Here is a 16,966-nt window from a genome sequence, read left to right on the forward strand (position 1 = left end):
TAAAAATTATCCATAATCTCCCTATATGGACATATATCTCTGAATGATTGTGACCATATTACACACATTGTTTTGGAATGTGCTTTTCAACTTCAAGCGACCATTTGCCTCTATCATGTATGTATTTCAACAAGATGAGTTTTGTTTCTTATAAATCACTGTGCCTTAACACAATGATTTAACTAATCTCTAAAGCACATTTAGTTTATTTCAAATGGTGTTGCAATAAACTGTTTTCTATATTTGTGCACCATTCTGATGATGCCTTCAGGATAAATCATACAAATGAACACTGGACCAAATTAAATGAATATGATAAAGCCTCGGGTGCATGCTTAGCCGCTCAGTCATGTCTGACTCTTTGCGACCCCATGGACTGTAGCCCAACCAGACTCCTCTGTCCATGGAGATTCTCCAGGCAAGAATACTAGAGTGGGTTGCCATGCCCTCCTCCAGGGAATCTTCTCAACTCAGGGATTGAAGCCAGGTCTCTTACATTACAGGTGGATACTTTACTGTCTGAGCCACCAGGGAATCCCAAGGCCTCTGGTACCTATTTCCAAAGTGCCCTATGGAAACATGAGCCAGTTTCCTCTTATACTGCAGATATATCAGAGCCCCGTCTTCCCACAGCTTCACCAGGCTTGGCTTTTCTCACTTTAAAAATTGTTCCCATCAAAATGTCATTTAACATGAGTCTGTTTTCTAAGGAAAGAGCGCTAATGTTGGAACATAGAGCTTTTCAAATGAACAAGTTCAAGAGTACCTTGTTGCAGTTGGCTTTAACAGCCACTTCTCTCTACTGGAGAGAAAAGCCTGTGATATCAGCGCAATTATTCCTTCATGGCGGTGGCTTACAGTGGGTCTCTGAGGCACCTTCTCTTAAATGGTTTTCAAATATTGAGGCAATATTTTAAATACCTATGTTATCCTTACTTGACTCCTATTTTTCTTTATATGTAGCAATTCTTTAGTTGGTTTCTGCTGAAATGAGGTGTAATTCAAATCAATGTAATATAAATGTAAATAAATAAAATAGCTTGGATTCCTACATATTCTCTGTAGTATCTAATCAACACTTCAGTCATTTAACACCTTGTAGCATTGCTTTTTAGTTTTGCTTCATGTTGTTGCATAAATTCCACGTGCCACTTAATCCTTGGTGGTGCAGCCAGGTCAGGGACACTGGAACAGAATGGAATTGAGCCTGTCTGCTGTGAGCTCTCCATTAAGCAGTATGTCTCCCCTGTTCTCTTCTAGAGAAGTAACATTCTCTTAACTCTTTTTGTACTTCCAATGTCTAGCACTTGTTCATTCATTGATCAAATGTTTGTTACTTACCTATTACGTGTCAGTCACTGTTCTACATGTTAGAGATATAGTGATAAAACAATAAGAATGATAATCATAATTACAGCAGACACTTACAAAGCCTTATTTCATGTCAGGCATTGTTTGAAATTATTTTATATATATTAACACAATCAAATCTCTCAATAGCCTGGACTAGCCATCATAATTACTTTCATTTTACAGATGAGAAAAGCAGGTCTCCAAGTGGTTAAAAAACACTTGCCCAAAGTCATTGACCTAATCGTAGTAGAGGCAGAAATCAAAGCCAGATGGTTTGGTTCCAGAGACTCTTCACCACTCATCCCTATTGCTTTTTTCAGATGGACACAGTCCCCGCTCCCACGAGACTCACACTCTACTAGAACATAGCTGTTTATGAAATGAATGGATGGAAAACTAGACCCACGCAGAGTGGGAATGTTACGGGACTATAGGCATGGTAAACACAGTGGATAATGGCAGCCTTCAGACAAATAGCAAAAATGATAGTAATAAGAGCTAGCATTTATTTAACACCTGTATGTCATATATCTTGGAAATACTATGTGTATATTTTGATGTAAGTTACACAATTTATCCTGGTTATAGCTCCATGGGGCTTCCCTGCTGGTTCAGATGGCAAAGAATCTGCCTGCAATGCAGGAGACCTGGGTTCGATCCCTGGGTCTGGAAGATACACTGGAGAAGGGAATGGCTACCCACTCCAGTATAGCTCCATGAGGTAGACATTAATAATTAGACCTACTCTGGGAAAAAACTAATATCTGAAGAGGTTAACACAGCAACAGAGAGGTTACACAGCCCCCAAGCGGCAAAGTTATCAGTTGGATTACAGTCCTGCTGAAAAGACGAAAATGAGACAGCCCTTGAGAGCTGGTTCCTAGGACTTACATTATCTATTCTTTCTTCCTTTGGGAGAGCAGAGTCTCTTTCTAAGTTTGCATATAGAAGTAATGTGAATGCCTAAGTGTTATAAAAGCCTTCTTGCTGAATCCAGTGATGACAACATATTGCATCAGCCAAGTACACTGACAAAGTCAAAAATAAATAAAATGGAAAGTTGGTTGATATATCTGTTTCTTCAAAACCTTTTTATATGTTTGACCAATCACTATTTTTTTAAGGACTACCACTTATACCTAGATAATGAATATTTACAAATAATGCTCATATATATGAGCTCATATACAATATGCTCATATATAATGGTTTAAAATGTATAGAAGTGTCTTGTCTTAAAAGATGGTTGCCTAAGGTAGCTCTGAATACTGTGACCATGTACCCTAGAAATATCTATATTGCAAAAAGAGAAGAGGGGAAGAATTTATTGCCATAAACAGAGAGGAGCCAATGGATAAAGACCCTAAAGGCCAGAAACCAACTGGATTAGATTACAAGTGGCACAAAAGCTCTGTTTCTGACAGGGGCTCACTGTCTCTTTCCCCAGGATACAGAAAGCACATAGCTCATTAGATTATCAGTGAAAAAGAGATGCGGCCAGCACTTATTAAATTACACTTCCTCCATCTTTATGTTGAGCCTTGAAACAAGCTAGAAAATGTTATCTTTAAGTGTGTTTTCTGAGAATGACTGCCTTAACAGACTCTCAGACCACCAGGAAAAAATCTTTAGGGCAGAAAACAGAAGCTGAGGAGAGGTTGTAAGTGAGGAGTGAGGAAAGAGAGGATATCGGGGGAAATACTGGTCATTTAAAACAGTAGTACTTCAGTCAGACTCTCTTTGGTGACTGTGAAGCGTTGGAAAATCTACACTGATTTCCGTCACGGGAGAGGTGGTGTGATACTGGCAAAAGAATGTAGTGGTTAAGAGCACACGCTTTTGAGTCACACAAACCAGGACTTGTTGTGGTCCTGACACTACCTAGATGACTTTGAAAAACTTGTTTAACCTACTTAGCCTCAGTTTTGGCATCTGTAAAATAGGTATAAGAATCACTGCCTCAAATGGGTTGCTGATTTCAATATACTGGCCCACGTAAAGTGGCAGGCTCATTAAAGTGCTCATTATTGTTAGCTCCTGTTACTATTGTCATCATCCATCTCTCTCCTCAGGAAACAGGAATTCTTGGTGAAATTTTTCGCTGAGCATTTTCCTGTAAACATCTGCGAACTGATGAGTTTAATTAGAGTACTGTTGATGAGGCTTCTGTGCGGTCTTTTAAAAAATTCAGAATAGTACAGGATCTGGACCCAAAAAATGCTCTTTTGTGCTGAAGTCTTCAAAATGTTTTTCACGAAAGTGGGTTTATTTGGGTTAATTATATGTGTGTATTATCCTCTGAACTCTCAAGATAAAGGGCCTACAGCTGGAGCTGATTGTACACAGAGAGAAGGGACATTTTACTGATTGGCTGGGTGCTCTTGTCATTGTTTTTCATTGTTTTTTTCCTTTTCTTTTTCCTTTTTTTTTTTTTTTGCATCAAGTATCTGCCTATCATGGTGAACACTGAGCAACTGGCCTGGTTTCAGACAAAAAAAAAATCATGTGCATTTGAATGAAGTGTTTCCATGGGGTGTGCAACATAGAAGGGACACGTGTGCAGGCTGGCTGTGTATTTCAATAGGACAGAGGACCGAGGCCAAGACAGAGAGATTGGAGGTGAGGTGACTCATTCTCGCAAATGGAAGCAGGAGCATGATGCTGACAAAGGAGGCTGGAGAAAAGAGGTGCCCAGAGACCTGTAAGAAAGGAAGATGGCAAGTGTTGTGGGAATTCAAATAAGTGTTAGCAAATACACATGTGATGGTACACAGGTGGGAGGTGTGGGGGCATGAGAAGGTGTGATAGGAGAAACGAGCTATGTACAGATGGCAAGACACTGACCTTTCCATATTCATTCAGGAATAGCAACGTGGTGAGACAAACTGGGAGTATTAGCGACATAAAAGTTGCACTGACACACAGGACAAGGAAATGTGAGACTCTAGAAACAGTGTAAAAAAAATTACAAATTCTAGGCTCAGCTGGTAAAGAATCCGCCTGCAGTGTGGGAGACCTGGGTTCAGTCCCTGGGTTGGGAAGACCCCCTGAAGAAGGGAATGGCAACCCACTCCAGTATTCTGGCCTGGAGAATTTCGGCCTGGGTTGCAAAGAGTCAGACAGGACTGAGTGACTTTCACTTTTGGGGGGCTTTCCTGATAGCTCAGTTGGTAAAGAATCTGCCTGCAATGCAGACCTGGGTTCGATCCCTGGGTTGGAAAGATCCCCTGGGAAGGAAAAGGCTACCCACTCCAGTATTCTGGGCTGGAGAATTCCATGCACTGTATAGTCCATGGGGTTACAAAGAGTCAAAGATGACTGAGGGATGGAAAGGGAAAAAATACCAAAATATTCCATGGAAGACAGAGAGAATTAGTGATGTTCACGTTTTTCTAAGGCTGGATGGTTCATTATTAAAATGAACAAGAACTAAAACCTTAAATAAGGGAGAATAGAAACTAAGTGCAGTAGCCTCTTTATGAAACACACATAATATGATCTGATGAGTAACAGAAAATGGGAATGGGAAAGAAGGAAGTTGATTTATCACACCCAGTGACTAGTTAGATTTATAAGAAATAATAGCCATATTTAAAACCTAGGTCTTTAAAAATGAAGGCAACCTGGTATAATGAGAGTAATTTTGAATGTAGACTCTGATCTGCTATCAGTTTCTAGTTTTATGAATTTTGTAGTTAACATATTTACTGAGTATTAATTTTCTTCTAGTCATATACGGATGTGAGAGTTGGACCATAAAGAGAACTGAGTGCCAAAGAATTGATGCTTTTGAATTGTGGTGCTGGAAAAGACTCCTAAGAGTCCTTTGGACAGCAAAGAGATCAAACCAGTCAATCCTAAAGGAACTCAACCATGAATATTCACTATAAGGACTGGTGCTGAAGCCGAAGCTCCAATACCCTGGCCACCTGATGCAAAAAACCGATTCACTGGAAAAGGCTTTGATGCTGGTAAAGATTGAAAGCAAAAGGAGAAGAGGGTGGCAGAGGATCAGATGTTTAGATAGCATCACTGACTCAATGGTCATGAATCTGAGCAAACTCCGGGAGATGGTGAAGGACAGGGAAGCCTGGCATACTGCAATCCATGGGGTTGCAAAGAGTTGGACGTGACTCAGGACTGAACAACAACATGTTTACTAAATATTAATTTTCTTCTCTGTAAAACAGGGTAATATTGATTGATTTACTTGTGTTTTTGAGAATTAAAGGATACCATGAACCTGAAAAGACACTATAATATAAAGCAGCATATGAATAACAATCAAACTTCATAATCAGACATGGTACTTCTGTTGATCCTAATGCTGGAAACAGTTTTTTCCTGTTCAAGGTTCTTTCTATGAAAATGATCTTATAAAACACTGACTCCTGCAGTGCCTCTATCCATCTTGAAGACTGGCCTTCTCAAGGGCAAAGATTAGATTGTTTTCATCTTTGTATTCCCTCAGCTGATATACTGTAAATAGAGGTACTTAATAAATATTGAAATATCCACTAAATAAGTTTGAAAAAATAATGTGGCATATAAAAGGAAAAGTAATAAAAATTTCCTGTTTTAAGGGAGAATGAGGCATTTGTGTTGTGCTTCTATTTTACGTTTGTGGGCTGACTCAGAGGGGAGAGGATAAAGGATGAAGGTCATTTTATTGGACACTCGCTGTGTGTCAGGCATGGGACATAAGAATGAAAGCCTGGGACAAAACATTAAGGCCAGGTCATATCAGCTTATGAGGGACACAATCAAAGCGTCAACAGTGTGGATTTCTTCCTCCTTCATTAATCATTGATGTATTTCTTAACCTTTTATTCCATAGACACAGAGAGAGCAAGTGCCAGTGATGTTTTGATTGACTCCAGCTTTCTCTGTGGCAGCAGTCAGCAAATGAATAGCATGATAGGGACTGCAGGGCAATCCGCTGGGTGCAGGAAGAAATATTAAAATTTTTATTAATGTTTATCACATTGATCTTCACCTATTTTTTTGTGCATGTTCAGTAGCTAAGTCATGTCTGACTCTTGCGACCCCAAGGACTGCAGCTCACCAGGCTCCTCTGTCCACAGGATTTTTCAGACAATACTGAAATGGGGTACCATTTCCTACTGCATTTTCTTTCGTGTGTGTATGGTTTAAAATGTGGATAATATGTTACCATAACAACATATGAATGCATTTATAGAGAAATATACATATACTAGAGGGAACTTTTTGTGTTTTACTGTGGGGTGTGTTGTTAAAAGAATTTTAAAACAACTCCTCTGTAGTCGCTACCAATATATGATGACTAGAGCAAGTTTTATTAACAGGGTTATTAAACTGAATATAAGAAAGAAATAATATAATGGAAGGCTTTACTCGTTTATATAAAAGCTCTTTATGTTAAACCTTTAACCCTTAAATAAAATATACCATTGTATTTGCATTATGTTGTAGTTTGAATGCACTTGAGAGAAAATACAAGGGAGTCCAAGAAATAATGCTTCCCTGGTGGCTCAGTGGTAAAGAACCTGCCTGCTCATGCAGGAAACCATGGGTTTGATCCCTGGGTTGGGAAGATCCCCTGGAGAAGGAAATGGCAACCCACTCCAGGATACTTGCCTGAGAAATTCCATGGACAGAGGAACCTGGTGGGCTACAATCCATGAGATCACAAAAGAGCTGGGTACGGCTTAATGACTTAACAACGAAAACAACAACCAGGAAATAATTATCCAGATTTTTTTTTTCTTAGTGTTTCAGAAGGTAAGCTAACTACAGGAGACAGATTCTGAAGGGTAAACTGTTTCTAAATGTCTTTCAACCCGTTACTGGAAATTGCTAAATGATGCTAAACCAGCTAGATCTCAGAAATCACCCTCAGGAGAAGCAGTTGAGCAGCAGAGCTGCATAGGACAGGATTAAGTTAAGGCGGGACTGTGGTTCTTAACCTGGCCACACATTATTAACAGACTCATTTAGAAAACTTAAAAAAAAAAAAAAATGAGGCATGGCTCCTACCCCAGAGATTTCTGGTTTGATTATTCAGAGTTGACTGAGGCCTGGGCATGCATAGCATTCAAGAGCTTACCATGAGATTCAAACATATAACCAAGACTGAGAACCAGAGGGGTTGAGTAAACTGCTGAAAGGACTGTGGTTTTAGAAAATTGCTATCTGGGTCTGAATCTAATCTCGTGATTTATTTGTTAAATAATATTGAGAATCTGTTTGCATCTTTGAGGTCCAACTTTCTCTTCGAGAAAGTAAGAAGAACAGCAATGACTGCCCTATCCATCTCTCAAGTGTCGGAGTCAGGAGGTGCTGGGGGTGAAAGATCTTTTTTAAAGAGGAAATGGTGTCTTGGTAGGAGGAAAGAACTCTGTGCAGAGGCAGTTACAGCTTCAGCTCTTATCTAAGGTTGGTCTAAACCAAGTGCTTTAAAGTCCTTTTCATTATTCAGATAATGTCTACATATCTGCATGGTCTTCAAGATGATTTTCTTATTGATGTTTGGGTGAAACAAAGTGATACTGGGTCCTCACAATTAATACTCATTCAGAATATTAAACTGTTTCTACTCATCCTCCTTGAATCTATTTATGTTCTCACCATATGATGTAGATTTTGGACTAAAAACAAGAGATGCTCACACATAGCACATCCCAGAGTGACTCCACTAAAAACTAGGTGTCTCATAAGTGTTCCTTAAAAAAAAAAAAAAAAAGTTTTCATAATAGAATATAGTTGAAAGCTATGGTACTAATCAAAGTTAAATTAGCTCCTTGACTGGAAGACTTCACAGACTCCTAAACATGCTAAAGTTTGTTGAGAATCTACAAGACAGGTGAGATACCAGTTGACTTATTTGACTATAGATCCTTTTCTTTTCAACGATTGTCTTAAATTTTACTTATTTACTTATGGCTGTGCTGGGTCTTCGCAGACGCATGTGGGCTTTCTCTAGCTGCAGCAAGTAGCGGCTACTCTCCACCAGTGGTCCAAGGGCTTCTCACGGCAGTGGATTCTTTTGTTGTGGAATACAGGCTCTAGGGCAATGGGCTCCATCACAACTATGAAGCCCGTGTGTCCTAGACCCATGCTTAGTAGCCTGGTGGCACGTGGAATCTTCCCAGACCAGGGTTCAAACTTGTGTCTCCTGCATTGGCAGGCAGAATCTTAACCAGTGGACCCATCTACAGGACCAGGGAAGTCCTGTAGACCCTTTTCATGTGACACAGGCCCGAGACTAGTATTTTAAAACATACTTGGGTAACACTTATCTAAGGTAACCAAACATGGATGTGACTTGCCCAAAATTAATTAGATAGAGTCAATGCCGGCTGCCTGGGACTTCAATCTAGTGATCTTATCTTTGAGTCCATTGCTTTTCTTTATTATTTCAATGCCTCATTTACCTTTCCTCTTGTCTACCAGCTTCCCTTTAAGCAAATGAAACAGACCTTCCTTCTGTAAAAGATGCAAAAGTTCTCTTACTGACAGTTTTTTCTTCAAATGTCAAGAAAATCTTACAGAAGGAGTCGGTGATGGACAAGGAAGCCTGGTGTGCTGTGATTCATGGAGTCACAGAGAGTCGGACATGACTGAGCCACTGAACTGAACTGAACTGAACTGAATATAAATTTCAAACCACGATGTGACAAGTGGCTTTACTGATTAACGGCTGCTGTAGAGAAGACAGTGAGATAACCCGAGTGTGTATGTGTTGCGTGTGCTAAGTTGCTTCAGTTGTGTCCAACTCTTTGCGATCCCATGGACTGTAGCCGCTGGGCTCCTCTGTCCACAGGATTCTCCAGGCAAGAATGCTGCAGTGGGTTGCCATTTCCTACTCCAGAGGATCGTCCCAACCCAGGGATCAAACCTGGGTCTTTTACATCTCTGACTTTGGCAGCAGGTTCTTTACCACTAGGCTCCAACATTGAGCTCCAATACACTGGCCACCTGATGTGAAGAGCCAACTCACTGGAAAAGACCCTGATATTGGGAAAGATTGAAGGCAGGAAAAGGGGGTGACAGAGGATGAGACGGTTGGATCGTATCACCAACTCAGTGAACATGGGTTTAGCAAACTGCAGGAGTTGGTGATAGACAGGGAAGCCTGGCATGCTGCAGTCCATGGGGTTGCAAAGAATTGGATATGATTTAGCAACTGAACAACAACAGATACAAAGTTTCTGGTATTATGTAAAAAAAGATGAAGAAGATCACATTTCTGTTACATGTGTGGTTCTCTGTATCACCGTGGCAGGGCTGATTAAAAACCACTGTGTAAAAATAAATGAAAGAATTGGAAACTTATCAACACTGTTAACATCCGACCATCTGTTCCAAAAAGTTCAAGGCCAACAGGTAATCTATTCAGTCCAAGATTACAACAGTAATCTACTGGTACAATCCATTAAAATCAGATGTCACTGGCATTTGAAAAAATAACTGAAAAAGAAACAAAATAAAATTATAGTGAATGGTACTAAATGCCAACTAGCAGGGGAAATTTAAAAAGCTGCTATTTTGATAAGGAGAATATATACTACGCATCTGGGTGACCCATGAAACATCAGAGAGGTTTGATGTTAAGGTCACTTTATTTAAAACACTAAGGGGCTTACTGCAAAGGTGACAGGAAATAAATATAGAAGTCAGATGCAATAATCCTGCCTTTTTTAAAGTGGAAAAATAATATTATAAAGAATCAAAAGAGGTTTTGTTAAAAGGGTAATCTTTGCAGAAGATAAATGGATGTACGGCAAAATTTACCACACGAGTGACAGGAAAAGCACAAAACATCTTAAAAGATGGAGACGTGGAGAACGGGCAAGGCATAACTTTTCAAACAAATGTGGAGGAGGAATTAGCATTCACCACTGAGTTTCCAAGGGAGGAAGACTGAATAAACAGAGATGGATTGGGAAACACATTTTGACTTTATTTTAAGGAAAATGACGGTTCTCCGTCCTTAGAGAGTTCTAGAAGAGGTGAGGCACTACTTCACAGGGTTGTGTTTCTGTGGTATTCTGATGCAGCAAATGAGAGTTGGAAAAAGACAACATATAAGACAGAAACCTTTCAGTTCTGAGATACAAGAAATACTTAGGGGAAAACGTACCCAATTTGCAGCTGAAGAACTGAAAGGATTATTACTCACGATCTCCCCACCACCACCGAAAGGTCATGCTCTTACAGCAGGGTAGTTGCTGGAAAACTTCCTGAATTAGGGTGATCTAGCCACAGAAGTCTAAAGAAGTTAATGGAGTTTCACTTTAGGTCAGTTTACTTACAGAACTATGAATGAATTTTTCCTAAGAAACGAGAGAAGGGAGTGGCACAAATTGTTTTAGAAGAAAAGAATATCTATTTAGAGAAAAACATTGTGGTACAGCTGGTAAATCACAAAATCTAAATTATTCACATTTCCTTGGGGGAAGATTAGGAGAGAAGAAAGAGAAAGAAGATATAAATGCAAGGTTGTAAAGGGAAGAAGAGGTGGATAGGAGTGACCTAAGAAGAGAATTAATAAATACTTTGGTTGAAGCAAGATAATTCATCTTTTGGGGAGGTTTCTGTGATTTTTTTTTTTTTATGTATGCTCTCTCTCATGGTCATTTTTCTTTCAGAATTTTATAAAATGAATCATTTTCTTTCATTTCCAGATTCAGCTTGGCAGTTGCCTTGGAACTACTAATTAGGTTTTACTTATGTAAGAGGAGAGAGACCTATTATTGTTGAAGGTTCATTTTTTTTTAAGCCTATGCTTTAATATTCAAAACAGTTAAGGATTATGTCACAGCTATTTTGGAAATCATTGTATCTACAATGAATCTCAACAAGATGATAATGGGAAAATAGCTTGGTGCCTAGAAAATCCTTTGACAGAATTATCTAGACTTTGAGGGTTTTTTTTTTTAATTATTTTTAAGAATTTGAATATAAAGCTAAAAATTTAAATAGAGCTTCAAGATATCAGCACACTTCCAGCATGACATTGTAATAGCAGCAGTTGAAGAAATACAAGAAGTGATCCAGAAAAGTTACCTAAATCCAAATTCTTATAGAACAATGAGCCAAAGGTCAAATCAATCACTACCTATGTCACACTGTGGGAGGGAATGGCAAACCGCTCCAGTATTTTTGCCACAAGAATGCCATGAACAGTATGAAAAGGCGAAACGATATGACACCAGAAAATGAGCCCCACTGGTCAGAAGGTATCCAGTATGCTCCTTGGGAAAAGCAGAGGGCAATTACTAATAGCTCCAGAAAGAATGAAGGGGCTGGGACAAAGAGGAAATGACGCTCACTTGCGGATGTGTCTGGTGGTGAAAGTCAAGTCCGATGCTGTAAAGAACAGTATTGCATAGGAACCTGGAATGTTAGGTCCATGAATCAAGGTAAACTGGAAGTCGTCAAGCAGGAGGTGGCAAGAGTGAACATCACCATTTTAGGAATCAGTGAACCAAAACGGACAGGAAGGGGGGAATTTAATCCAGATGGCTATTATATCTGCTACTATGGGCAAGAATACTTTAGATGAAATGGAGTAGCCCTCAAAGTCAACAAAAAAGAGTCTAAAATTGGGTGCAATCTTAAATATGACAGAACGATCTCGGTTCATTTCCAAAGCAAAGTATTCAATATCACAGATCCAAGATTATGCCCCAACCACTGATGCCAAAGAAACTGAAGTTGAACGGTTCTATGAAGACCTACAAGACCTAGAACTAACACCAAAAAAAGATGTCCTTTTCATCATAGGGGACTGGAATGCAAAATTAGGAAGTCAAGACATACCTGGAGTAACAGGTAAGTTCGGCCTTGGTGTACAAAATGAAGCAAGGCAAAGGCTAATCGAGATTTCTCAAGAGAACACACCAGTCATAGCAAACACCCTCCTACAACAGCAGGAGAAGACGCTACACATGAACACCACCAGATGGTCAACAGCGAAATCAGGTTGATCATATTCTTTGCAGCCAAAGATGGAGAAGCTCTATACAGTCAGCAAAAACAAGACTGGGACCTGATTGTGGCTCAGATCATGAACTCTTTATTGCAAAATTCAGACTTAAATTGAATACAGTAGGGGAAACCACCAGGCCATTCAGGTATGACCTAAATAAATCCGTTATGATTATACAGTGGAAGTGAGAAACAGATTCAAGAGATGAGATCTGATAGACAGAGTGCCTGAAGAACTATGGATGGAGGTTCACATCAGGAGGCATTGATCAAGACCATCCCCAAGAAAAAGAAATGCAAAAAGGCAAAATGGTTGTCTGAGGAGGGCTTACACAGCTGAGAGAAGAGAAGTAAAAAGCAAAGGAGAAAAGAAAAGGAAAGGAACTCTGAATGCAGAGTTCCAGAGAAGAGCAAGGAGATGTAAGAAGGCCTTCTTAAATGAATGATTCAAAGAAGCAGAAGAAAACAATAGAATGGAAAATAATAGAGATCTTTTCAAGAAAATTGGAGAGATCAAGGGAACATTTCATGCAAGGATGTGCATGATAAAAGACAGAAATGGTACGGCCCTAACAGAAGCAGAAGATATTAAGAAGAGGTGGCAGGAAAACACAGAGAACCATACAAAAAAGTTCTTAATGATCTGGATAACCATAATGGTGTGGTCACTCACCTAGAGCCTGACATCTTGGCGTGCAAAGTCAAGTGGGCCATAGGAAGCATTACTATGAACAAAGCTAGTGGAAGTGATAGAATTCCAGCTGAGGTATTTCAAGTTCTAAAATATGATTCTGTTACAGTGCTATACTCAATATATCAGCAAATTTGGAAAACAGCAGTGGCCACATGACTGGAAAAGGTCAGTTTTCATTTCAATCCCAAAGAAAGGCAATGCTGAAGAGTGTTCTGTGGAAAATTATTCAAGAGATGGGAATACCAGACCACCTGACCTGCCTCTTGAGAAACCTATATGCAGGTCAGGAAGCAACAGTTAGAACTGGACATGGAACAATAGACTGGTTCCAAATAGGAAAAGGTGTACGTCAAGGCTGTATATTGTCACCCTGCTTATTTAACTTCTATGCAGAGTACATCATGAGAAACGCTGGGCTGGCAGAAGAACAAGCTGGAATCAAGATTGCCGGGAGAAATATCAATAACCTCAGATATGCAGATGACAGCACCTTTATGGCAGAAAGTGAAGAGGAACTAAAAAGCCTCCTGATGAAGGTGAAAGAGGAGAGTGAAAAAGTTGGCTTAAAGCTCAACATTCAGAAAACGAAGATCACGGCATCTGGTCCCATCACTTCATGGCAAATAGATGGGGAAACAGTGGGAACAGTGTCAGACTTTATTTTTTGAGGCTCCAAAATCACTGTAGATGGTGACTGCAGCCATGAAATTAAAAGACTCTTACTCCTTGGAAGGGAAGTTATGACCAACCTAGATAGCATATTCGAAAGCACAGACATTACTTTGCCAACAAAGGTCCGCCTAGTCAAGGCTATGGGTTTTCCAGTAGTCATGTATGGATGTGAGAGTTGGACCGTGAAGAAGGCTGAACGGCGAAGAATTCATGCTTTTGAACTGTGGTGTTGGACAAGACTCTTGAGAGTCCCTTGGATTGCAAGGAGATCCAGCTAGTCCATTCTGAAGGAGATCAGCCCTGAGTGTTCTTTGGAAGGAATGATGCAAAAGCTGAAACTCCAGTACTTTGGCCACCTCATGAGAAGAGCTGACTCACTGGAAAAGACTCTGATGCTGGGAGGGATTGGGGGCAGGAGGAGAACGGGACGACAGAGGATGAGATGGCTGGATGGCATCACTGACTCGATGGACATGAGTCTGAGTGAACTCCGGGAGTTGGTGATGGACAGGGAGGCCTGGTGTGCTGTGATTCATGGGGTCACAGAGAGTCGGACATGACTGAGCAACTGAACTGAACTGAACTGAAGAAATGTTCAAACCACCACACAACTGCACTCATTTCACATGCTAGCAAAGTAGCATTCAAAGTCCTTCAAGCCAGGCTTCAACAGTATGTGAACCGAGAACTTCCAGAAGTACAAGCTGGGTTTAGAAAAGGCAGAGGAACCAGAGATCAAATTGCCAACATTCATTGCATCATAAAGAAAGAAAAGGAATCCCAGAAAAGCATCTACTTTTGCTTCACTGACTATGCTAAAGCCTTTGTGTCGATCACAACAAACTGGAAAATTCTTAAAGACATGGCAATACAAGACCATGTTACCCTCCTCCTGAGAAACCTGTGCAGGTTAAGAAGCAACAGTCGGAATCAGACATGGAGGAATGGAGTGGTTCCAAAGTGGGAAAGGACTACGGCAAGGCTGAACATCATGAGAAATGCCAGGCTGGATGAATCACAAGCCGGAATCAGGATTTCTGGGATAAATATCAATAACTTTAGATATATCACTCTAATGGGAGAAAGTGAAGAGGAACTAAAGAGCCTCTTGAAGGGTGGAAAAGGACAGTGAAAAATCTGGCTTAAAACTCAGTATTCAAAAACTAAGATCATGGCATCCAGTCTCATCACTTCACTGGAAATAGAAGGGGGAAAAGTGGAAGCAGTGACAGGTTGTATTTTGGGGTCTCCAAAATCACTGCCGACAGTGACTGCAGCCATGAAATCAAAGACACTTGCTCCTTGGAAAGAAAGCTATGACAAACCTAGAAAGTGGATTAAAAAACAGAAACGTCACTGTGCAAACAAAGCCCATATAGTCAAAGCTATGATTTTTCCAGTAGTCATGTACAGATGTGAGATTTGGACCATAAAGAAGGCTGAGTGCCAAAGAATTGATGCTTTTGAATTGTGGTGCTGGAGTAGACACCTGAATGTCCACTGGACTGCAAGGAGATTAAACCAGTCAGTCCTAAAGGAAATCAACCATGAAAATTCAATGGAAGGACTAATGCTGAAGCTGAAGCTTCAATATTTTGGCTACCTGATGTGAAGAGTCAATTCATTTGAAAAGACCCTGATGCTGGGAAAGATTGAAGGCAAAGAGAGAAGGGGGCACAGAGGATGAGATGGTTAGTTAGCATTACTGACTCAACTGGACATGAATTTGAACAAAGTCTGGGAGATAGTGAAAAACAGTGGAGCCTGGCAGGCTGCAGTCCATGGGGTTGCAAGAGGTGGACAAGACTTAGTGACTGAACATCAACAACAAACACGACATGTTAGTCTCTTCATTTTTCAGTTCAGTACTATGTAGAATATGAATAGCACAGTTCATACCATTTCCAAGTCAAGAAACAACAAACTTTGTCTTCTTGAGAGAAGTTGTTAGAGGGAGTTGCCTTATGTTCAAATAATACCTCTCTGTTTCAGAAGCAAAACATCATAGGTACCAACTTTCACATTGAAGGTAATAAAAAACAAGCAAACAAATTTCAGAACATCTCAAGAATGAAAATAGTAGTTCTGCTATATACCCCATGGCCTATAAATAACAGTATCTTTTTGTTGTTGTTCATTTGCTAAGTCATGCCCAACTCCCTGCAAACCCGTGGACTGCAGCATACAAGGCTTCCCTGTCTTAAACTTAAAATTTTCTAAGAAGGTAGATCTTGTGTTATGTGTTCTTACTATTTACACACAAAAAATAATAAGAAGAAAAAACTGTGGGAAGTGATGGATAATTTTATAGCCTTGAAGGCGGTGATAGTTTCATTAGTATGTACTTATCTTCAAAGCCATGGAGTTGTGTACATTAAATGTACATTTGCTTTTTACATGTCAATCATACCTCTAAATTGCTTTAAAAAAAAATAAAATTGCAGTGACATCAAGTGGTAAGGAAACTGAAAACTCTTAGTGACTTTGACTCAAGTGATTAATGCTGCATTTTTTTTTGCCCATTCAGATTGACCATACTTTTTCTGCTGACAGAGTTCCTTCCTGAGTAGTGGCTATTGCCTGGGGCATGACAGGTGCTCAGTCTATTACTTTTTAGATAAAAGCATGAATGAATGATGAAGGAAGGAAAGAATTGTGATACTGGAGAAGACTCTAGGAAGGAAGTCTTCCTTTCTCAAGACTTCCTTGAGAGTCTCTTGGACTGCAAGGGGATCAGAGGTAGGAAGGAAATAACTGACTAACAAATTCTAGGAAACACATGCAAAGACCACGTTTGCTGGTTACAAGCATTTGAAATCCCATTCTGTCTGTTGCTAACTCTATGACCATGGTCAAGCTAGTAAACCTCTCTATACCTCAGTTTTCCTCTGCTTTAAAAGAGGCTGTTGTGAAAAGTACATGCTACATTACGGAACAGCACTTTTAAAAGAACATGGAGCATAGTAAATGCCAAATAAATGCTAGCTATCAAGACTAGTATTAAGCTCTTATTCAGATAATTCAATACAAAAATCATTGACACCTATGAAATTAAGCTAGTGGGACTACAAACAACCTGTCTAGAGTCCAGGGATGTGGGCACAATGAACTTTGAAGTTCAACCTCCAAAGCTTGCACATGTCTTACAAATTACTATTCTGTTGAAACGGTATAGCTTGATCCTTCCTAAACACTTCTCATGAAATTATTGGAGACACTGGCTCTCTGTGATAAAGCCTCAAGATCCTGGTTTACAAGGGCAGACATATCACT

At 39.9% G+C, this 16,966-nt stretch overlaps 1 protein-coding gene across 11 annotated transcripts in view; it reads right to left on the reverse strand.

Annotated features, from left to right (window-relative positions):
* The window catches only part of DLG2 (discs large MAGUK scaffold protein 2), a 1,427,929-nt gene that overhangs the window by 610,822 nt on the left and 800,141 nt on the right, over positions 1-16,966 (reverse strand). The gene's annotated exons all lie outside the window — the stretch shown is intronic.

The sequence above is a fragment of the Capricornis sumatraensis genome, chromosome 8 (genome assembly GCF_032405125.1).
Source record: "Capricornis sumatraensis isolate serow.1 chromosome 8, serow.2, whole genome shotgun sequence".
NCBI classification, from domain to species: domain Eukaryota; kingdom Metazoa; phylum Chordata; class Mammalia; order Artiodactyla; family Bovidae; genus Capricornis; species Capricornis sumatraensis.